The sequence below is a fragment of the Pseudophryne corroboree genome, chromosome 1 (genome assembly GCF_028390025.1).
Source record: "Pseudophryne corroboree isolate aPseCor3 chromosome 1, aPseCor3.hap2, whole genome shotgun sequence".
Taxonomy (NCBI): domain Eukaryota; kingdom Metazoa; phylum Chordata; class Amphibia; order Anura; family Myobatrachidae; genus Pseudophryne; species Pseudophryne corroboree.
In genome coordinates, this window is record NC_086444.1 from 903,623,148 (window position 1) to 903,648,029 (window position 24,882).

A 24,882-nucleotide genomic window follows, 5' to 3' on the forward strand; every position below is an offset into this window, starting at 1 on the left:
TCTTTCCCATTCAACATAAAACAAGTACTATAGATACGTTCTATCAGACCACATTAGAAGATTTTTTGAAAATTATGTGATACTAAAATTCACCCTTGTATGTTTAATCTATAGCCTGATGAAAGAAAGGCTCTAAAATAGGTATCAGATGACCTATTATTATGGAACATGCAATTCTTGTTCTTTTTGTTTCTCACTCCTTTCCATTTTTCTTTACTTATTATTTTGCCATTGCTAATCTACTGTGCCTATTCATTAGGTGAATCTTCTTTGAATTTGATAGATATAGATCAGCATGGTTCATTTTGGATACATGTTTCTACTACATCTATAGGGAAAATTTGGAGTAATACAAACTAAAAGTAGTAGAGTAAAGTATCCAAAACTAACAGGGAACTATATGCTTTGGATCATTTCCAGTCTCATATTTCCAACACACTCATATATGTTGATAATATATTTTATTTTATCTATGTGTATACCGAATAATTTAAGCTCTTTAAATGTATTTCTCTATGACATAATGCTGTGAAATAAGAGTACCATAATTAACTAATTGGAATCAACATTACTTGAATTCACCTGGGTATCAGGTATAAGAATCACTGATCCCAACCTCACAGCATACCTGCCTTTGGACAAAGATGCCCTGTTGTGCATTGAAACGCGTTAAGGATACAGGACCCACTTGCATTCATCCTCGGCAGAACCTTTTCTACATATACCATCAGCCTCTCTGTTTCACTGCACCCATCAGCGCAGCACCAGGAGATCACTTGACAAAGCCGACTTCACTTGCCATACACAGTGAAAGCAGCCTCTTCGGACTTCCAGCCGCACCAACCCCAATCACCTGGCTCTTGCTGCAGCCAACGGAGCCTGTATTCCCACCTGAGCTCTGAAAACACGGAGATCGGCGATCACAGAAGCAAAACAGACTACCAAAGTGCTCACCAGCGCCGAGCAAGCCCAGCAGTCGTGATCGCCTACTGCCTCCGCCGGCATACCGGAGGTACACTGTCGGAGTGCCCACTGCCGGAGTGCCCACTGCCAGTCACACCTAGTGACTCCTCCAACAGAACTGCACATCCCGGTCCCGTTGGCTGCGAGACACGGGGCCCCAGATACCGAGCTCCAATATAGTTGCCGGCTTTCATTGCAATCCACCCCAGTTGCCTAACATGCTGTGCTGCACCACCATTTGGGAATCAAGGATCCCTTACCTTATGTGAGTGAATCTAACATTCAGAACTTTTCATTTTCATTTCTGTGTTTGATTATACATCCATGATGAATTACTGCACCATCTATTAAGCATCTTCTGTGGTGCTTAGTGCATGACTCTACCAGCTCACTAAAAGTGCAGACAGCCATATGATATACCGAGTCTCAGTCAGGCTACATTGATGTGATACGTTTATTAAGGTTTTCCATTTTTATTGTAATATACATGTATTTTTATTGAAACACATATTGTATGTTACATTGTTATTGACTCCCGGGAGCTTTGATACTATTGCATACTTTTTCTAAAAATAAAATACAGAAATTCTTCATGTATTATTAAGCCCCACCTGGAATATTTATTCTCATCGCTTACCTTTTTCTGGAACTGGGATCTCCAGCTCTAGGTGGCTGCTGATAGCCAGAACTGTAACTTATACTACTCACCTTAGCGCCAGAGACCATCTGTTGTTGTTATAGTCCAAAAAAGGCTTGTCAAGAAAGTCCACCTCTTCCTGAGAAAGAGTAGGAAAGTAAAGGGAGTTTAAATAGGAGTGTATTGCGGTGTGATGGGTCAGCTGGTCTACCTCACCCATGTCCCTTGATAAGTTATATAACTTGGTGTAGTATGATCTGAAAGATTCAGCTATTTTCCTTGTTTCATTAAATGTATGGCCATGTTCGTCTTGGATGGTGTGAATGAAAGTTCTTGCTCTCTGTTCATGGAGAGATTTGGCTAACAGTCTACCGGGTTTGTTACTCCATTAGTGATATTGACTTTTTCATTCACTAAAGGACAATTTAATCTTATCAGAAAGAAGCCTATAAAGGGCAGTCCGAGCTTCCTCAAGTACAACATGATATTTTGGGGTTTGAGGCTTTATGCGTGGTTTCCAGAAGTTTAATTGTATCAAGCAGTTTGTCTCTTTTTTGCAGTTTTTGTTTTTTTAAATAGGAACCAAGCTATATACAGGTGCCTCTTAAGACACATTTATGAGCTTCCCATATTGATATGACATTATCATTAATATAAGTATCAATGGTTGTATGCAATTTAGAGTTACAGTAAATATCCTGTAGAAAAGTATTGTTAAAGCGCCAAATCCAAGGCTTCCTAAATTCTTGAGGGAGTGTTGGCTGAAGATATATAGGAGCGTGGTCCGACTACGTGATCGAGCCTATGTAGGCATCTGACAAAAGGTGAAGATGGCCATGGTTAAGAAACAAATAGTCAATTTGGAGTATGTGTGATGGGCATATGAGTACTGTGAATAATCTAAGTCTGAGGGATGGGATAGTCTCCGGGTATCAATCAGCTGGTGGTCTAGAAGGGTACGATGCAGTCTCCTGTATTCCTTCTCAGGCCTATAAGAGGTTTTGGTAGAAGTATCCTGCTTAGGATCCAATGACCAATTCAAGTCACCTCCCATCACAACTATCCTTTTCAGCAAGGCTTCAGATTTCCCTAATACAGAGGAGATAAAGTTTGGTTGTTTCAAATTTGCAGCATATACAGTACTGTATATTCAGCAAAGAGATATGCTAGTTATAAATATCACATTTAACCAGTAGACCTCTACCTTCAACCAATTTATGAGACGATACCTTAGAGATCTGTAAATGGTGAGCAAGTAATATAGCTACACCTAGAGTAGCTGAGTTATTAGACATAAAGACATGTGAGTAGTAATGGCATTTGAGTGAAGGAAAATTGGCCAACTTGAAGTGAGTTTCTTGGATAAGTGCTACGTCAACATTATCATCCCTAGGGCATTTGAGAAGCTTAGACCATTTTTCAGGAATATTTAATCCCTTAACATTAAATGAGACAACCTACAGATTAGCAGGATCTGACATTGTTTAATATCATAGGCACGGCTATGAATCAAAAACTCTGCAACAAAAGCACAAATGAGGAAACCATGCTTGAGATGGACTCCACACCAGGGAAGAGGAGAAGAAAAGAAAAAAGCACAAAGAGGCCAGTAAAGGAGAAAATAAGGATAAATGGCAGAAAATTAAAACAGAGACTATAGCAGTAAGAACAACAAACAGTAATTCGTATACCATGAATGATAGAAGAATTGTGTTAGAAAAAAGAACAAAAATAGGAGAATAGCTGTGATCAGACCAAGAGAGGAAACCTGACATCTCCCGGTCCAATAACTTTCCAAGTGCAGCATAATGGGGGTTGTTTAGGGGGTCAACAGCAGTAAAAAACCACCCGAGCTACAACACACATAAGTGTCTGAACCAGAATAATGGGAGAAAATATAAAAGCATTGAGAGAAACATGAAGCCCAAAACCAAACAAAGCATTTATAAGACTGAAGTGAGTATCTTAAGGATAACCCTAAAGTAATCACGTCCAAGAGGGATAGACCATCAGTAGGCCTAGTGAGTAAGAGTATTAGTGGAAGCAAGCAAACAATATTTCCATAATGTAGTCAAGATGAACTTGTTAACTGTAGTGACACATACGGAAACAAAATAAGCAAGTCCAGCAGATAAGTAATATGCAGTGTAAATAGCATAGGGTATCTCACCAACCACATGGACATTTAAATTAATCAAGTTACTTCAGAGGTGGTTAATTAAAGAAATGACTTGGCTCTCCGTCTAGAAGGAGAAGCTTGTTTCGAGAGGTCAGTGTGAAACTTGAGGGCCGGCATCTCTGCTTGGCTGTGGTAGGATTTCCAGTCTGTAAGGTCAATAGGCAGTATGCCCAATGAAGTGAAGAAGGATGATAAATCCATTGGTTTAGAAAGGGTAACTGTTTTACCACTATGAGTGACCTGCAAATAAAATGGGTAGCCCCAGCGGTAACATACAGATAGGTCCTCCATTATCTTGGCTGGCTGAGGCGTTAGTCGCGATCGGGCATATGTAGCGTACCGGGGCACAGGTAGGCGCGTCTAGTCGCAAAGAGGCGTGCCTAGTCGCAGGGAGGCGCACAGAGAGTTTGTCGTTACCTTTAAGTGTAATACCTGCGATAATCCACTAGATGTCGCTTTTTACAATCACCACTGTGCATGCGTGTGGTCTCCCGTAAAATACAATACTGAAATACATAGTAAGAACCAGGGCTTAAAGTGGTCCTGGAGAGGTGGGGGAACTCATCTGCACTATCACCCGTAGGCACGTGCCGCAGAAGGGTGTGTGGCCTCACTAAGAAGGGGCGTGGCCACACAATAGTACCCCCAATTAAAAATCAGCTCCATTACACCTAATTACATCACTGTTACTTTAATGTTAATGAAAAAACTGAGCCAGCCTAAAACTACACCTGCAACCTGGGAAGCATGTAACCCAATGTACAGCCGAGATGGGGGTAGGGGACCCCAGCTGGATACATACAGAGCAGTATCACTATATATACACAGCGAGGGGGTCTCACCCCCGGTACTCACAGAAAGATCCCGAACAGCAGTGCAACAACTCCGAGCTCCTGTAGCAGCACCCTCATCGTCCACTGCAGGGGCAAACACAGGATTTGGTAGGGTGGGGTGTGTGTGTGTGTGTGTGTGTGTGTGTGTGTGTGTGTGTGTGTGTGTGTGTGTGTGTGTGATATATAAATAAAATGCCCCCGCACACACACTGGGACTGCAGACTGTACATACACACGCACACTGGGACTGCAGTCTGCCCCACCACACCATGACTGCAAATTACAAACACACACTGGGACCGCAGACTGTCCCCCCCACACACTCACAGACACTTAAACTGCAGAATACATTACACACATGCTCACCCCCCCCCCACACACACACACACACATATATATACACATTGGGACTGCAAATTACACACACACACATGTGCTGGGACTGCAGATAGTACACACACACTCCCCCTCTCCCTCCTTCCCCAGGGACAGCAGCAGCTCACACACATCTGACCTGTGTAATAATGGGAGGCACTGGCAGCTGTGAACTGGAGCCGAGGAAGACGGAGTTCCTGCTGATGAGTAGTGCAGTGAGTGCTCTTGGGAGCTTCCAGGTCCCCTGCACTGCTTGAAAAATGAAAGGGCTGCACGGAGCTGTACCGCGGCAGCACAGATCACAGTTCAAGCTTGAGGCTTCTCTCACAAATAAATAAACAATAATCGGTGCACTGCGATGGGTCTGCCTGGCAGTCCTCCTGCATCGCAGTGCAATGATTATTGTTTATTTATTTGCTTGTTTGTGAGAGAAGCCTCAAGCTTGAACTGTGAAATGTGCTGTCCACCGGCATCATAGGGATGGGGACAGCCAGAGGCACTGCACTGGAGGGAGGCGGCTATCCAAGGACTGCACACTACTAGATGCGGGAGAGAGGAGGGAGCACACCTCTGTCAGTGGGACGGAGGAGTAGCAGGGTGCGTCAGTGGGTCCCAGCTGTAGTGAGGTTTGACGTTGTCAGCAGCCATCAGCCATTCCTGCGGACCGGCTGCTGATCAAAAGAAGAGGCCGCTCTTTGAATCTGATTATGGCGCCGATTGTGCACCAATCACGGCTGGCGGTGCGCGAGCCATGATTGGCTCACAAGCTCACCCAGTTTAAAAAAAAAAAAGCCTTGCTTTCTTTATATTGACAGCTGGTCCGCCCATGAGCCAGGATTGGCTGGCGGCTGCTGCAAGCTTCCAAGTGCACTGATCAGACGTTAGTGGCCGGACGGAGGCGGAACTGGTTCCGCCTTCAATTTGAAGTGACGTAACGCAGTTCCGCCCTGTTCCGGCCCACTTTAAGCACTGGTAAGAACTACTTTACTAGTGCATCTCATTATGCTACATTATTTCATACAGTATGTTAGGGATATTGTATGATAGCATCCTAATCCCGTCCAGAGGATTTATTAATCTGTCAGCGCCGAAGTGTCCGAGTGGTGAAGTGTTCCGCTTCCCATGCTTAGAATCCCGGATTTGATTCCTAAAGTAAGAATGCATGTTAGCTTCTTCCAGACACTTTATTATTATTTTTATTTTTATATCTATCATACTGTAGTATACTTTCACATTCAATACAAGTGTGCACACAAGTTTTACATAAAGCAGGGCAAAGCTGCAGGAGCATTTCTACTGTTAAGGTTCTATGCACCGTACGGTACACATACAATTCTGTAGCAGGGCAGACTCAATTGAAATGGCTACTGCCTGTGACTCCTTGCACCAAGTAACAGCACAGGTTTTACAGGCTATGGGCCGATGCTGAAGAAGCGTCACAATCCCCTAGCTAAAATACACAGGGGTGACAGGGATAAGCGAGGTCTATGCACATAACTATACACCTGACTCGATCGCATAGCAAAGTGACAAAATGTATGAGACCCGTGAAACCCCACCACATGGCAGCACTCAGCTATGGAGCGAGCGACGCCATAGGTTTTGCAGGCTATGGGCCAATGCTGAGGGAGCGTCACAATCCCCTAGCTAAAATACACAGGGGCAATGAGGTCCCGTAGAATGATCAATTAGTTCAGATCAGGTTACAAGACAGTAACAATATATGTGTAGGAAAATCACATAGAGAACTGCAGTCACGTTGATACTGTGTAGATGTGTAAATGGTACAGTAGCAGTGATCCCTTCTCATTAAGTACAACACAGATTCTCACAACACAGATTCTCTAACGCCGACAATATACAGTACTGTGTTGCTCGAACAGTTAGTTGCATCAGAATACACTAATTTATATTTACTGGTACTGTATGTCAACTGGTGCGCATTACCGCTGAGTATTGTACAGTATATAGCAGAATGAGTCGCTCCTGCAGATTTACTCTGATTTATGTGAAACCTGTGTGCACCCTTCCATTGAATGTATTACACAGAAAAAGAATAATAATAAAGTGAATGTCATGGGAACACACAAAAAAAAAGGTTGGCACTTTGGGAATCGAACCCGGGACTCTCAGCATGGGAGCCTTCATCGCTAGCCCACAACACTTCATGAAAGATTCACAAGTTCATGTGTAAAAGTACTGCAAAGAGCGATTCTTTCCCATTGGTTTTGGTTTATGCCTTAGGGGACTCAGATGCTCATATTTCAAAAGCATGGCATTTAGTGCACTGTACATACTTTAAAGTCAATGAGCTACATTGTTCCTTTCACACATTAGTTGCATCTGCATACACAATCTTTAGTTGCGTCTGCATACACAAGTGTTTTAACATGTTCATTTGTGTCTGTATTATTTTTTTTTTTAACTCTCTCCATCTGACCATTGGTCACAATCTATTAACATTACAGTTGTCACTGACCATTTGCCAGAGCTTGTTGATCAATCCGCCACTATTCGATCTAAAGTACTGGATTAGTGGAGCATTAGCCACCCAGTGGTGGAGATGTGTATTGCATGCTGAGTATCTAGATGCGCCACAATGCGCCTGTCCGTGATTAAACTCAGTAACCTAAGGCAGGCATTCCCAACCGCGGTCCTCAAGGCACACCAACAGTGCAGGTTTTAGTGATATCCAGGCTGCAGCACAGATGGTTAAATCAAAATAACTGAGGTACTAATTAAGTCACCTGTATTCAAGCCTGGATATCACTAAAACCAGGACTGTTAGTGTGCCTTGAGGATCATGGTTGGGAAACACTGACCTAAGGTATCGCCTAGGCGTGACTAAACCTCCGTCTAGGCGCATAAAGAGCCAAGATAATGGAGGACCCATCTGTAGATCCAATTTACGTAGAGTGTCAGTAAGTGGCTTTAAAGTGCATAGTTGTTGTGGAGTAGACCATGCCAGATCTGGAAATAGTTGTATCTTGTCACCATTAAAATCCAAGCCCTCCAGTTGATGAACTTTCCTGAGGATTTCCACTTTTTGGGTGTAATAGTGAAGGCAACATATTACATCTCGAGGTTTATCAATCAGTAAATCTATGGGTCTCATGGCAAGATGTGCCCTATCAAATTGGATTTCGCTGTTCGGGTCCAGACCTAAGAGTTCACCGAAAATCTTGGAGAGGACATCTGTCAAACTAGACTGAGAGATATCTTATGGGTGGCCTCTGACTCTGATATTGTTAGACATGCCACGATTGTCCAAGTCTTCTATTCATGATTTCAGCAAGACAATTTCAGAAGATTGATGAGAAACCTTGAGTTGAATAAAGGCATCTACCATTGCCGTTTCATGTCTTCCAAAACGTTGATTCTGGTACTGAGTTGAGACATGTCGACCTGTAGGGTTGCGACTTCTTTTTTCATAGATAGACAATAAACGAGATTCCAAAGTTAGGAAATCTTGTTTCGTAGGTAGCGATTTAACATGGATCAGGATTTCTGTGATCTCCCTGTTCAGAGAAGGAGTTGGCAAAAGCGGTGTTTCTCCAGAGGCAGAAATGCTGTCAGATGATGTAGACGGAGCTGGTGAAGTAGGTTGGATGGTTGCAGGAGTCGTTAAATATTGTCTCATATCAGACATGTGGCCACCAACAGTTTTTGGAGTCCCTTCGGGCTTAGGTTTAGATCTTTTATTCCTCACTATGGAACTGGCAGAAACAACAAAGGTTCAACAGTCTAGAATTGAAACAGATCACTCAATCAATATCTGGTACACATAGGAAGTTGTAGTATCACCGCAGGTTGACCTCCTCATGGCTCTAGGCAGCCACTGGCATCAGAGAGGTGTCATGGCATATCTAGTGCTGAGAGTCACATGTTAAGAAGGACATGTCCATTTGACACCAGAGATTATTAGGTGGTATCAGATCTCCAGAAACAAAATATGATATGATGTGTTGCTGATAAGAATCGTGACAGTGAACACAGGGATTATGCACAAGTAACCCACAATATATGTTAAATGGAACAGTAGTCTCAGAGGAAGGGCACGGTGCATCACTGTGCATGCCACCTTCAGACAGTATGGAAAGTCTTATAACCTATAGGCTATGAAAGACTAGACGGTGATATAAGCGTCTCCAGGCTACAGCGACCATCAATTTATGGCACCGCTGAACGCTCTCAAAGGTGTGGCAGCCAGGAATTTGTAAGTTTTATTCCTGCAGCAGGTAATAGCACATCTACAGAGCTTGGCGTAAAGACCCCAGTGAGGCAGAGAGGTACAGATATGGCTGGGGGTTGGGGAACCAGCAGGTCCACACAGTGCTGAGTGAGCAGTTTAAGCCACAACACTGTTCCTCAGCCGCGCGGCTCACCGTATAAGAAGTAGCTGCCTGTGGCATGGGGGGAATGCAAAATGGTGGGTGGCTCTCTGAGACTGCTGTCGGTTGGCTGGAGGCTTTCTTAAGGGGTCTCCAAGGGTGCAGGAGCAGGTTCTGTGACAGCTAGCACTAAGGCTTGACGAGTGGGCACTGCTGGATCTCAAAAGGGGCCGGAGGTGAGGCAGCGGTCTGAAATCCAGGTACCAGCACACAGAGGGGTGAGAGGCCGCAACCCACAAAGGGGGAAATATCCTTTCCCAGCTCTGCGATTGCTTTCATTCGCCTGTGGGTTGGTGTAAAACCCTTTAGACAGGCCCTGCAGGGATTTTTTAAATGCGGGCAACAGTGGGAGGAGGTGTATGTGGGGATTTTTATCCTTCACCACACATCTGCTCCAAATGGCCGCCAAGCCATGCCCCCCAAATCTGGATTAATTTATATCCTGTTTTAGTATACCTATACCTTATCTGGCTGTAGCAGCTGTCTATCAGCCTGGGAGGTGTTGTAAGCTCAGCCAGCACTCTCCGCTAACTACTGCTGTATCATAATATGAAAGAGGCATTACTGTGTGGTATGTGTAAGGGGCATTATTGCGTGGTATAATGTGTAAGAAACATTACTGTGTGGCATAATGTGTATAAGGGCCACTACTACCGTGTGACATAATGTGTAAGGGGCATTACTGTGTTACATAATGTGTAAGGGGCATTACTGTTTGGCGTATGTTATAAGAGGCACTACTACTGTGTGGCATAATGTCTTATAAGGTGCACTACTATTGTGTAGCATAACATGAATAAGGGGCAATACTGTATGACGTAACATAAATAGTGGGCACTACTGTGTGGCATAATTTGAATTGGGGGTACAATTGTGTGTCCAAGCCCTCCCATGAGACCATGGGGGGGGGGGCACAAATGCTCTCTGTGGCACCAAACATCTAGTTATAGCACTGATAGTTCAGTAAGTATAGCAGCAGCTTCCAGAAACGTATACAGCATTAAAATACCAACAGTATTACTGTTCCTGCATTAATCTTTTAAGTATAATCATTTACAGAAGGAGCACATTTATATTACATCAGTGGTGCGATCAGTCCTAATGATTGACTTCTACCTTTGTTGTATATATGACATATTCTTGTACTTATCCTGTATGAGGTATGTGTGTTTAAAATTGTATGTGTGTCATATCTAAGTGAAACAGAAATATTATTTTATAGTCTATACTGCATGTGATATGCTGGTACAATAGATGTTCTTCAATTGACTTTTTTATGGTGAATGAAGGTAATTATAATACTTTTCACCGTACATTTACTTGTCTGCAATGCTTACAATTACAGTGAACTGTTATCATCCACACACATTTTTCCATTATGTTCTACAGTTATGATACCTTTGACATACAAGCAGGATTTCTAAGCAATGCTCTGCTGTGAGAAAGATCATTATCGGTATTTTTAAAGGCTTTTTTCATGCAAATTGTTATAAATTTCAGCTCATAAATTTACATTTATATGTGAGAAGAATGCTTTGCATTAAGTATGCGGACAGGCTAACCAATGAGTCTTTAATGATTTATTCTTTGCACTGATTTTACTGAGGAAATTATGACCGTTGAAAAAGAGTGTGGTACATATGTAACACCCCAGGGTTGGCAGGTGTGTCTAAGTGGTTGGCAGTGGTATCACAGATGTTCAGCCTTCACATGCAATTTCAAGTTGGAGCTCTTAGATCTGACAGTGCCACAGTATTGCAATGAGGGGTATGGTGTCACTGTTCTTGTTGCACAAGGGATGGAGATCCTACAAGTGTCACAGTGTTGCAATGGGGGTAATGGCACTTATAATCAATTTCAATCCTGGGTATTATCAGTATAAATGTCACTGGCTTTCAGTATGCAGAAAGGGATGTATTTAGAGAAGGTAGTGGTAATTAGTGAAGGCAGTAGAGGACCCAAGGGCAATATGCCACCCACCAGTGGATGACAAGGAGAGGCAGAGGGTGACAAGTTTACAAGCACAATGTCCTTGTGCGATTTGAAGAAGAGGAGGCATCTACCTTGGTGGGGGCAGTGACAGAAGTAGTGACAGAGGCCCCACCCCTTGTGCTTTTCTTAGATTGCACTCTATCAGGCAGACTCTGACAGTGCTAGTTACATAAGTTGTGAGCTGCCTTTAATTCACAGACAGCAGTGAATCATAAAAATGTACAGCTGTCTGTTAATTAGAGGAAGTATGTGGCTGGGATCATCAGTGCTGATAGGTGGCAGGACTCCTCTATCAGTCCGGCACACACAAGGTCAGTCAGCCCTGCCTCCCTAAGGTAAGGCAGGTCCATCAGGTAGTGGGGCCTACCCTCCTCTCTGCACTGGGCCATTCATTAGACATTGCTCAAAATTGTCTGTGGGGGGCCAGGAAATACCTCACTGTTGTCTGGGCTGCAGTGGGCCCCTATGTCCTCAGGGCACCCAGTGCAATGCACCTGCTGCACCAATGGTAGTTCCGCCCCTGAGCGAAGGTATCTTAGAATCTCTAACAATGCAGCTTCCTCTATAGTAATTATTCCTCAGATAAATAACTCAGTCTTTACTCCTCAAAACAACTCAATATTCCATGGACAAATAACTCTGTCTTTACTCCTTAATGGTCTCTCTCAAGCTTTTCTTATAAATTGTGTATCTGTCCTGGTAACTGTATTCAAACAGGGGCTAGTCTGTGTGATGTTCTATTAAAAGCCTAGTAACACCCCTTCTCTCCATGCGGTTGTGCGCAGTATGTGTAACAAATAGACAATTAGGCCTAGCACTCGCACGTATGCAGTCCACAACTCCAACAGTCTCTGTGTACTCACTCTGAACCTCTCCTGTAGTTTTGCTCACTGGCTGGACCTGTCTCAGTGGTTTTCAGCTCCACAATATGGCCGCGGCGTCCACAGCTCTCAATAGGCCTGGTGGTGTTTGGTCCCTGGCTGTAACATCTGCTTCAGCTCTGCAGCACTGCTCTCCACTACCCTGTGTGACCATCCGGTTTGCTCTGCCTTGGTTTCTCCCACTCCTCACAGTGTGTCCAGGTCCTACAATGGCTTCTCTCCAGCTCCTCCTTCTTCTTACCACAAGGCTCTGCTTGCTCTCTCGCTCTCTGTCCAATCAGCACTCGCCACCTCACCAGAACAGGACACGTGACCTGTCTCTGGTCCATCCTTATCCCCTGCTGTACCAGCATGACACTCTCCAAGCTGCAGACACTTCTTTACGGTTTTAAAGGACACTTACACAACTTTATGGATGCTACACTTGGCTATGTCCTTCTACTTTATGCTGTGGCTCCAGTGGGATGATAGCATACATGTGAACCAACATACCTCACTGTGTTGAGTGCCACAATACTTTGCAGATGTACAGTACTTAGCTCCTCACAGTGAGACTGATTACTTGCTATATACTGTACTGTAGCTATAGCCACTGCTGTTTACCGTGCATCACTGCAGTGTGCTGCTGTTACCAATAAACCTGCAAGCATGGTTAAGAGCACACTGTGTGTGGATTAATTTCCATTTCACATTTCCAGGTTCTAAACCACTTTGTCATATCAATAGCCTGTGGGTACAGTACCTTGTGTGTGAAAAATACAGTGAAGTCCTGTTTATTTGGAACAAGCCAAAAAATGCAGCATCAGCAAGGATGACATTCATAAAATAGAGAGGTTGAAAGAATTACACCACATGGAAGTTCACTTTACAAATATAGCTGAAGCTAGAAGAGCTGTGAAAAATTGCAAATAATTTGGAAGATGATCCAAATCCTGATCAAGTTGATAGAGTCATGGTAACCACAGGTACAACTATATTCCATAAAGTGTCAGCGCATGACATGTGGCTGTGACAATAAAGGTCTGATGAGGAGCACAGCCAGATTACTAATAAGACATTACAGATTGATGCCTAGAGCCCAGTAGACCTAGAGTGCCCAGCAATTGCCTATCGCTGCCATAATGTTATTAAGGTACGGGGATGCTGGTGCGGGGGATGACAGATCGGTATACTGTGGGCCTGATTCAGACCTGATCGCTGCTGTGCGTTTTTGCACAGCGGGCAATCAGGTAATAACTGCGCATGCGTGTGCACCGAATTGGGCATGTGAGTCGGCCAACAACAACGGGCATCGCCGGTCAGCAACAGGATGGTGCAGAAATTTTATTTGCACGGGCATTCGCATGCTGATTGACAGGAGGAGGCCGTTTGGGGGGTGGTAACTGACCGTTTACTGGGAATGTTTGGAAAAACGCAGGCGTTCCCAAGCCTTTTCAGGGAAGGTGTCTGACATCAGCTCCGGCCCCAATCAGCCCTTTTCTGAACGCACTGTAGGAGTAAGTCCTGGTCTGCGCAGAGACTGCACACACTGCGTGAGGTGCAAATGGATTTGCAGCTGCCCGCATGCAATCGCACACTTGCACGGGCAAATTTCCACTCCCCCGTAGGTGGCGACTATCCAATCGCAGGTCAGAAACATTAGCAGCACATCGATCAGGTCTGAATGACCCCTTTGTTCTGTTAGAGATGAAAGGAAATGCCAGGTGGGTGGGGTGACCTGTGTCTGGTGGCATGCCGGTGGTCTGTAATGGGGTGCAGAGACTGGAAGGAGTTGCTCACAGAGTAGGTATTGCTGTGTAATGGGAATGATCAGTTCATGGAAGGGTAAGGTTGTGGTATATTGGGTGTCCAGGTACTAGGAGAAGGGACTAGGAGCAATGTCGTTGGAAGATGATGGACCCCAGAAACTCATTCGCAAAGTGTCCATGTCCAGCCAGATCTGTAGCAAGTTCTGTGATGTGTAGCCAGCCACCAGCACTTCTAGCACATACAACTTCTGTCATATTGTACATACAGTACACAACAGCTGATGACCTGTGCACATAGAAACATATAGGGACAAATGTAATAGTGAGAGTTTCAGAAAGTGAGAGATTTGGTAAGGTTTTGCCTTTTTTTTTTTAAAGTGGCATTCATTTACATAGCAAGATCAATCTGGTTTTGCTGTGTAAATGATTGCCACTTTAAAAAAAAAAATGAAAAACCTTACCAAATCTCTCACTTTCTGAAACTCTCACTCTATTACATTTGGCCCATAGTGCACACTACTCATCATCATACATACAGTACAGTGTAAACTGCTGTCATCTCACATGTGTACAGTGCCACACATACAGTAGTACATAAACTACAAACACAGACTGCTGTTACATTATATGGGGTAAATTTACTAACATTCGTATTTTCCCGTTTCAGGTCAAAGTTCAATCACGAATGACATCGAAAGTGTAAAACTGCAACTTTTTGAATTTATTACGACTAATTTACTAAGCTGTCGTATTCGGGTTTTTCTTTTGTTCCGATGTCGATGTCATTCGTGTTTTTTTTTTTTTTTTTTACGGCAGTGATTAGCAAAACACTGCCGACTTTTTTAAAATGAATCTCGGCCGGATCTGTGTGATCCGTGCTGGGGTTCATTTTTTTTTTTTTTTTTTTTAAATTAAACAGTGTAAAATCAAAAAAAAATTTGCGTGGGGTCCCCCCTCCTAAGCATAACCAGCCTCGGGCTCTTTGAGCCGATCCTGGTTGCAGAAATATTGGGGGAAAAATGACAGGGGTTCCCCCATATTTAAGCAACCAGCATCGGGCTCTGCGCCTGGTCCTGGTTCCAAAAATACGGGGGACAAAAAGAGTAGGGGTCCCCCGTATTTTTAAAACCAGCACCGGGCTCCACTAGCTGGACAGATAATGCCACAGCCGGGGGTCACTTTTATATAGTGCCCTGCGGCCGTGGCATCAAAAATCCAACTAGTCACCCCTGGCCGGGGTACCCTGGGGGAGTGGGGACCCCTTCAATCAAGGGATCCCCCCCCCCAGCCACCCAAGGGCCAGGGGTGAAGCCCGAGGCTGCCCCCCCCCCATCCAATGGGCTGCGGATGGGGGGGCTGATAGCCTTTTGTGATAATGAAAAGATATTGTTTTTAGTAGCAGTACTACAAGGCCCAGCAAGCCTCCCCCGCATGCTGGTACTTGGAGAACCACAAGTACCAGCATGCGGCGGAAAAACGGGCCCGCTGGTACCTGTAGTACTACTACTAAAAAAATACCCAAAAAAAGACAAGACACACACACCGTGAAAGTAAAGATTTATTACATACATGCACACAAACATACATACATACTTACCTTATGTTCACACGCAGGTCGGTCCTCTTCTCCAGTAGAATCCAAGGGGTACCTGTTGAATAAATTCTACTCACCAGATCCAGGGTCCCAGGGTCCTCGGGGCAACCATTTGTAATCCAGGTACTTGAATAAAATAACAAAACGGATACCCGAGCCACGAACTGAAAGGGGCCCCATGTTTTCACATGGGACTCCTTTCCCCGAATGCCAGAAACCCACTCTGACTTCTGTCTAAGTGGGTTTCTTCAGCCAATCAGGGAGCGCCATGTTGTAGCACTCACCTGATCGGCTGTGTGCTCCTGTCCTGACTGACAGGCGGCACACGGCAGTGTTACAATGTAGCGCCTATGCGCTCCATTGTAACCAATGGTGGGAACTTTCTGCCCTGCGGTTGACCTAAAGTGACGTCACCGCTGAGCAGAAAGTTCCCACCATTGGTTACAATGGAGCGCATAGGCGCTACATTGTAACACTGCCGTGTGCCGCCTGTCACTCAGTACAGGAGCACACAGCCGATCAGGAGAGTGCTACAACGTGGCGCTCCCTGATTGGCTGAGGAAACCCACTTAGACAGAAGTCAGAGTGGGTTTCTGGCATTCGGGGAAAGGAGTCCCATGTGAAAACATGGGGCCCCTTTCAGTTCGTGGCTCGGGAATCCGTTTTGTTTTTTTATTCAAGTACCTGGATTACAAATGGTTGCCCCGAGGACCCTGGGACCCTGGATCTGGTGAGTAGAATTTATTCAACAGGTACCCCTTGGATTCTACTGGAGAAGAGGATCGACCTGCGTGTGAACATAAGGTAAGTATGTATGTATGTTTGTGTGGATGTATGTAATAAATCTTTACTTTCAAGGTGTGTGTGTCTTGTGTTTATTTGGGTATTTTTTTAGTAATAGTACTACAGGTACCAGCGGGCCCGTTTTTCCGCCGCATGCTGGTACTTGTGGTTCTCCAAGTACCAGCATGCGGGGGAGGCTTGCTGGGACTTGTAGTACTGCTACTAAAAACAATATCTTTTCATTTACATCAAAGGCTATCAGCCCCCCCCCATCCGCAGCCCATTGGATGGGGGGGGACAGCCTCGGGCTTCACCCCTGGCCCTTGGGTGGCTGGGGGGGAGGGACACCTTGATTGAAGGGGTCCCCACTCCCCCAGGGTACCCCGGCCAGGGGTGACTAGTTGGATTTTTGATGCCACGGCCGCAGGGCACTATATAAAAGTGACCCCCGGCTGTGGCATTATCTGTCCAGCTAGTGGAGCCCGGTGCTGGTTTTAAAAATACGGGGGACCCCTACTCTTTTTGTCGCCCATATTTTTGGAACCAGGACCAGGCGCAGAGCCCGGTGCTGGTTGCTTAAATATGGGGGAACCCCTGTCAATTTTTTCCCCATATTTCGGCAACCAGGATCGGCTCAAAGAGCCCGAGGCTGGTTATGCTTAGGAGGGGGGACCCCACGCATTTTTTTGTGTGAAAAAAACAACTTTCCCACCCCTTCCCACTGATAGACATGCACGGATCTCATGGATGCCTGCATGCCTATGCAATCACGGATATAAAAAGCAGGTCTGTTTTTTTAAAGCACTTTTTTACGAGTTGTAATTTTTCACGGCAGTGTTTTGTTTTTTTTGGCTTTGCACTTCTTAGTAAATGACCGAGATTCATACTTAAACAGCCGCGTTTTGACCGATGGTGTATTTATTCGTAATTTTTTTGTTGGACTTCCAAAAAATTACGAATGCCCTGATCACTGCCGTCATTATTGCTTAGTAAATTACCGAGATGACACTTTGATGAAAAAACGGCATCTCGGTCAAAATCGGGAGCTTAGTAAATTTACCCCTCTGTGTGTATTGTCACCTATGGTTCTTGTACTATACACTGATCACAAATTAACTACTGTCACCTCAAATGCAAATGTTCTGTTGTCACTATAGATTCTCAGGATGATCTAAATGTATTTGTACAATGTTGGTATATGTCTAGTCAGTGCCGTAACTAGGCATTTTAGCGCTGTGTGCAAGAAACGACATTGGCGCCCCCCCATGCAAGACGGGGGCAGTGCGCGCGCAAAATATATATAGGGGCGTGGCTTCATGGGGAAGGGGCGTGGCCACAAAATAATAGCAATTCATACTACGGTGCACAGTAGTCTCCATTATTCAAATTACGCTGCACAGTAGCGCCACTACACCAGGTAGAGCCCCTTTTATACATTACAGCAGACAGCGTCCCCTTTTTTACACATTACAGCAGACAGTCCCCCTTTTTACACATTGCGGCAGCCAGGACCCCTTTTTACACATTGCGGCAGCCAGGACCCCTTTTTACACATTGCGGCAGCCAGGACCCCTTTTTACACATTGCGGCAGCCAGTCCCCCTTTTTACACATTGCGGCAGCCAGGACCCCTTTTTACACATTGCGGCAGCCAGGACCCCTTTTTACACATTGCGGCAGCCAGTCCCCCTTTTTACACATTGCAGCAGCCAGGCCCCCTTTTTACACATTGCGGCAGCCAGGACCCCTTTTTACACATTGCGGCAGCCAGTCCCCCTTTTTACACATTGCGGCAGCCAGGACCCCTTTTTACACATTGCGGCAGCCAGGACCCCTTTTTACACATTGCGGCAGCCAGTCCCCCTTTTTACACATTGCAGCAGCCAGGCCCCCTTTTTACACATTGCGGCAGCCAGTCCCCCTTTTTACACATTGCGGCAGCCAGTCCCCCTTTTTACACATTGCGGCAGCCAGTCCCCCTTTTTACACATTGCGGCAGCCAGGACCCCTTTTTATACATTATGGCAGACGGTGTCCCCCAGAGAGAGAGAGAGAGAGAGAGAGAGAGAGAGAGGGATATACTTACCTTCTCCCCGCTGACAGGCTCCTCGTGCTGGCATCTCCCTCTGTGCAGTGTGCAGGCATCGGACAAGGAGGAGGAGGGAGGGGGACTAGAGCCGCAGCAGCGCTATGTCATTGGTAGTAAGCGCCGCTGCAGCATCCCCCTCTCCTTCCGTATTGGTTGCCTGGCGCTGCTGTGGATGCTGGGATGGAGGAACCACAGCAGCGCCGGGCAGCCTATACGGAAGGAGAGGGGGATGCTGCAGCGGCGCTTACTACCAATGAAATAGCGCTGCTGCGGCTCCAGTCCCCCTTCCTCCTCCTCCTTCTCAGCTGCCACCGGCGCTTCTCTCTCCTCCACAACGCGGCTGCGGCGCACGGCGCGGACTTCAGAGGCGGCATGTAATGAGTTAATTTGACTCATTACATGCCGCTGGCCGTGCGCCCTCAGGGCAACTGCGCTGTGTGCCAAGCCCACTTGGCACACACGTAGTTACGGCCCTGTGTCTAGTGGGGATGTAGTGGGACCGCCAGTCACTATACCGGCGCCAGGATTCCGCTCGCTTAAAAGCCCGACAGTCAGCATGCCGACTGACAGGGACTATTTCCACTTGTGTGTGTCCAGTGTGAAAGCCGCTGACACAGGGATATTCAACCTGGGTCTCAGATAAAAGTGCTGATTGGCTGTTTATGTGTCTGCTCAGAGCAGTCCCCAGCCCCTCGTTTTATTTCCTTTGAAACCTCATCAATGTGAGCCAGAAAAGCCCATTTTAAATCACATCACAATCACATCCCAGTGTTTAACAGGGTGACCTGAGTTTAGAGTGAAAGGCACTTGCTCGGACCTGGTTCGGACCCGGGCTCAAAAGCTGGGTCTGACCTTGGTTTGCGATCTGAAAGCGGTATTACATGTAGTGTATGGTACTTGCAGGTTGTGGTGCATGGTTGCTGGAACAGCTTTATATTACAGGTCTCTCTGGACCTAAGTGGGACACTTGTGTCTTCATCAAGTTACTTCTCACACAGTCTACAGATCTTCAAGAATGCTTCAGCAATCAGATTGACGGACAGACCTCCCTGGGCCCTAGGGGTAAATTTACTAAAGCTTTTAAAACAGAGAATTGATGATGTTGCCCATAATCAGATGCTGTCTATCATTTTCTAAAAGGCAATAAAGAAATGATAGACAGCATCTGATTGGTTGCTATGGGCAACATCATCAATTTTCTGATTTATAAGCTTTAGTAAATGTACTCCCGGGTTTCCAGCATATATGCACAGTAAGAGACAGTACAGTAGTGCACTGATTTTGAACACATCTATGGCATACTTGCCTACTCTCCCGGAAAAGCCGTGAGGCTCCCGAAAATCGGGTGGCACTCCCGGCCCCCTGGGGAAGTGGGGAAGTCTCCCGGAATGGCACTCACCGCCCACCGCATCCCCGCCTCACCTCATCCCCTGACTTCCCTCGGCTATGCGGCAACCTGTCAGACAGAAGGGGGTGAGGTGATGAGCGATTCATGCTAAATCGCGTCATTGTAGCCTCGCCCTCCGCTTTACAATGGCAGCAATGTAGGCATTGTAAAGTGGGGGGCGGGGCTACGATGATGCAGTCATGTCACCATGTCCCCGTTCCGCCTCCTCCACGCCCCCCTTCTTTGTGACCTGGCTGCTCCCTCCCGGAGATGTAGGCAAGTATGATCTATGGTGATGTTTTTTAATACTGTATTACATAAACTCCCAAGTTTATGAGGAGACCAATGTGTACATATATATCCAGGGCCAGTGCTAGGTTATTCTGCCTCTCCCCAAGATTTCCCAACTTGCTACAATGTTGTATACAGCTGGGGATTGTGGAATGGTGCCAACATCCAGAAAATAAAACATTCAGCTCAGGAGGGGTTGTCCTAAGTCTTTATTTAACAGCTTATTGCTGGTCCTGTATACTGTATGTCTGAAGCACTGTGGGGTCTATTCATGAAGCAGTGAAAAGAGTGGAGAGTGAGCCAGTGAAGAAGCTGTCCATGGCAACCAATCAGTTGCTCCGTACAATTATATAGTATGCAAATGATAAATGTTACTTCAATGCTGATTGGGTGCCATGGGCAACTTTCCACCTGCTCACTTCTCCACTCTTTTCACTGCTTCATGATTAGACCCCTCTATTACATACTGTACACTGCACATTGAATGAAGCAAACTATAGTTTGTTACATGCTAATTACATACCTCCCAACTGTCCCTATTTTTGCAGGACAGTCCCGTTATTTTGAGTCTGTCCTGTTGTCCCACCTGCGGGTGGCAGTGTCCCGCGGCCGGGGGGGGGGGGGGGGGGTAGTTGGGAGGCTCATGTCACTCGCTGCCCTGCTTAGCAGCGCAGTGGTGAATAGACGCTGTGCGCATGCGCACAGCGTCTATTCACAGGAAACAGAGGGATGCTCCATAGTGACAGAAAACAGGGGCTTGGCTCACGCCAGCAGCATTCGTGTGTATCCACTCACCTTTCCAAAAGGCCACACCTCTCTTAATAAATCCAAACTGCTTTGAACTTCCGGGATCTGAGGAAGTCGAGCCGGCTGCCTCGGATCCTGACTGTTGGATCTTGCGGATAAGGCACGGGCACCATTTCTAAAGTCCCACCGTTACTGCAGACACTGCGAGCAACCCAGCAGTAACGACACTGCTGGCAACCCTACACTGATGACTCTGCTGGCACCCCTACACTTCTGACACTACCACACTGAGGATACCACTGGCATCCACTGGCACAGCAAGTGCACTATTGGTGTATCTCCCTGCACTGTATTCTACATTGTATCCGACACACACTGTATCCTGCACTATATCCATCCCATAGTGTATCCAACCCACACTGTATCCAACCAGCAATGTATGCCATACTGTGGGGGTCATTCCGAGTTGATCGCAGACTGCTGATTTTCAGGTTACTACTGCGCATATGTATGCACCACAATGCGCAGGCGTGACGTAAGGGTACAAACAGCATTGTTGTTCTGCAAGGCTTCTAGCGATGAATCCATTCGCACAGGAGACGGACAGGAAGAGGGCGTTTATGGGTGTCAACTGACCGTTTTCTGGGAGTGGTAGGGAAGACACAGGTGTGTCCAAGTGTTTGCAGGGCGTGTGTCTGACGTCAATTCCGGGACCGGACAGGCTGAAGTGATCGCAAGGGCTGAGTAAGTCCAGACCTACTCAGAAACTGCAAAAAACTTTTTCGGCCCGCTCGGCTGCACAAGCGTTCGCACACTTGCAAAGCGAAAATACACTCCCCTAGAGGCGGCGACTATCTGATTGCTGCTCTGCAAAAAATAGCTAGCAAGCGATCAACTCGGAATGAGGGCCTGTATCCGACCCGAACTGTATTCAACCAGCAATGTATCCAGCACTGTATCCGAACGGAACTGTATCTGACCCACACAGTATCCCGTACTGTATACAACCAGCAATGTATGCAAACACTGTATTTGACCCAAACTGTATCCGAACCACAGTGTATTCCACACTGTATCTGACCTGCAGTGTATCACGCACTGTATCCAACCCTCGCTGTATTCAGCCTGCACTGTATCCCACACTGTATCCAACCAGTAATATATCCCGCAATGTATCCGACCTGCACTGTGTCCAACCCACACACTATCCAACCAGCACTGTATCCCACACTGTATCAAACCAGCTCTGTATCCAGCACTATATCTAACTCACACTGTTTCTCACACTGTATCCAACCTGTCCTGTATCAGCACTGTATCCAACCAACATTGTATACCATAGTTTAGCCAGCAAATATTGGTGAAAACAATATTGTGAGCTATGAGATGTTTAAAATTTAGTGGAAATTACTGGAAATTAATGTTTTTGAGGTTAATAATACGCTAGAAATGATTAAACTAAGTGATTTTAGATTTTTTTTTGGCAATTTAAAAAAAAATCCAAATCCAAATCCAAAGCCAGTCACAGCGGATTAGCAAATCCAAATCCAAAAACTGTCTGAAAAATCAGAACCAAATCCAGCAAGAATGGTATGGTGCACATCCCTAAATATTAGAGATGAAATCAGTGGTTTTAAAAATAATGGGCCTGATTTAGAGGCCAAGAAGAAGAGCCCAGCGACTACACCCAATCCCAGGCAGGATTTTCTGTGGCTCTGCATTATGTATGCACAGTGCATACAGCGCAGAGTGACTCCAAGTCCCCTCATCAGTAATAGATGACCCATCACATCTCATAAAGAACACTGAGCCAGAAGCATTGAAGAGGAGCCAGCCATCAGTGGGAAGTACTTGGGGGCACTTTGGGTAACATGTAGCACTGTGGACAGGGCCACCATCAGTAGTGACTGTGGGACTGCAGTATGGGACCCGGGCAGAGATGGGGCCCACCTCTGTATTTGTGAATGAGGATATCTGTATAGAAATGTCCTCAACAGAATGGTCGCCATCATGGAGGAGAAAAAACAAACAAACAACAAGATGGACAAAAAATGCCTAGGAATAAAAGAAAGCATCATGTTTAACATACAGTAAGTTAGAGAAGGCAACATTATGTCTTTAGGGTCATGGCAGACCAAGTATCACACTGGAAAACTCCATCTGACAGCAGTGAGGCAGGGCTACGGTATCTATTTTTGTGAGAGTGAGGTGGCTGGGGTATATGTGTGTGTAGGAGACAAGGGCGTAGCTTCAGTAGGAGGTATACGTAAGAGAGAAAAGATTGTCTCTTGGTTGGTGCACAATAAAGAGAAAAGTTAATTGTATTTAAAATATAGCTTTTAATATTAATCAATTAAGAATTATGGGAAAAATATATGGGAAAAATAAAATGAATAAAAATACTATATCAATTAAAAATATGTTCGCTGTGTCTTATTTATCATATTTCTATATCATTTATAATTGTGTTAACTTTTATGGGACCAGACCCACTGAGCGGTTATCACACAATATTGAGTGGCACAGGTACGATCACCTGTGTAATTTTAGGTCCAACAAATTATTATAGAATATATCACAATGTCAGATGAAGTGCTATTCTGACTTTTACTAAATCGACCTAAGTTGTAACTTATTTTAGTCCCTTACCATATATCTATGGTCATTCGTATACTATTCTGGGACAGGTCAATTATACTGATATGTGATAAATTGCACAATGATTTGACACTTAGTGATCTGAAAAAATGTGTCTGGCTTATAAGGCCATCTATATGTGCACAAGGGTTGTGCTCTTATAGTTACCTCAATATATAATACATTTGTTGCTATTAGATTGATAGAGCATTCCTCAATCTTCTCAGCTATAATAATGGGCATTAGGATGGGGCAAAATAATTAGTCTCTATCAGACATATCAAGTCACTTGTGCGTTTCCTAAATTAATAAAGTCACCTAACATTGGTATAAATTACCATCTATCAATAATACATTTCTCAGTGTAGTCAGTTGACTGTGATGTTAGGTATTGGGATAGTGTCATAAATCATGCCTTATGGGACACAGCGTATCGCTTGTGTATAACCCAGAACAGAGAAGCTGCTCACATTATTTAACAACACTGAAATCGATAGGTATAAATATAGGCAAAATAATAGAAGCACATATCTTTTAGAGCTTATTTTTAGTGACTGATGGAAAAAAGCTACACTGAAACATGGTACTTTGTACAATGTTGCTATTCAGTTCTGAATCACTGTAACGCATGCTGTGGTTTATGCAGCTGAATCTCTTCCCCTTTCAGAAGAGCTCATAATAGAACAGAATAGGCTGCAATGTGACACTTTTTTAGGTACAATGTTGCTGTTCAATTCACATGCGGTGTATCCTGTATTGTAGTTGTCTGCAGCTTATACCATCACTGTTCAGGGAGTTAATATGTGCCACTCATCCTATTAAATTATGACTTGGGATATCTTGGTCACCTATTGGGGTACAGTTAATGTGGTGTACTGCACAGATTTTTCCATATAATGTTTATTAACAAATAAAGGAGGAATTATACCACACTCTGTGCCATTTAATTGTCCACATCAATATTAATTAATGCATCTAGCATTGACAATATGCTTGAGTGGCTAACTCCATGTAATTATTTAATCCCAGCACAGAGAGTGTTCACGCAAGGCAGCTAATACATATGATATCCCATCCACACTCATATTCTCTGTATGCATCCTGTGTGGCGTGCTGCATTAATTATAGTTTGATTTAGTTCACTTGACTGACTCCATGTGATTATTAAATCCTATCTTAGGAAATGTTCACAGGGAGCTGCTGAAACACACCTGTGCTGTGCTATATTAGTTGTAGCTCCGTTTAGGCATTACTGACCACATTGAGTTTATTTAATCCTATCAAAGGAAATGTTTATAGAAAGTGGCTGAAACACACATGTGCTGACCCATCCACATCCACAGTCTCTATATGCAT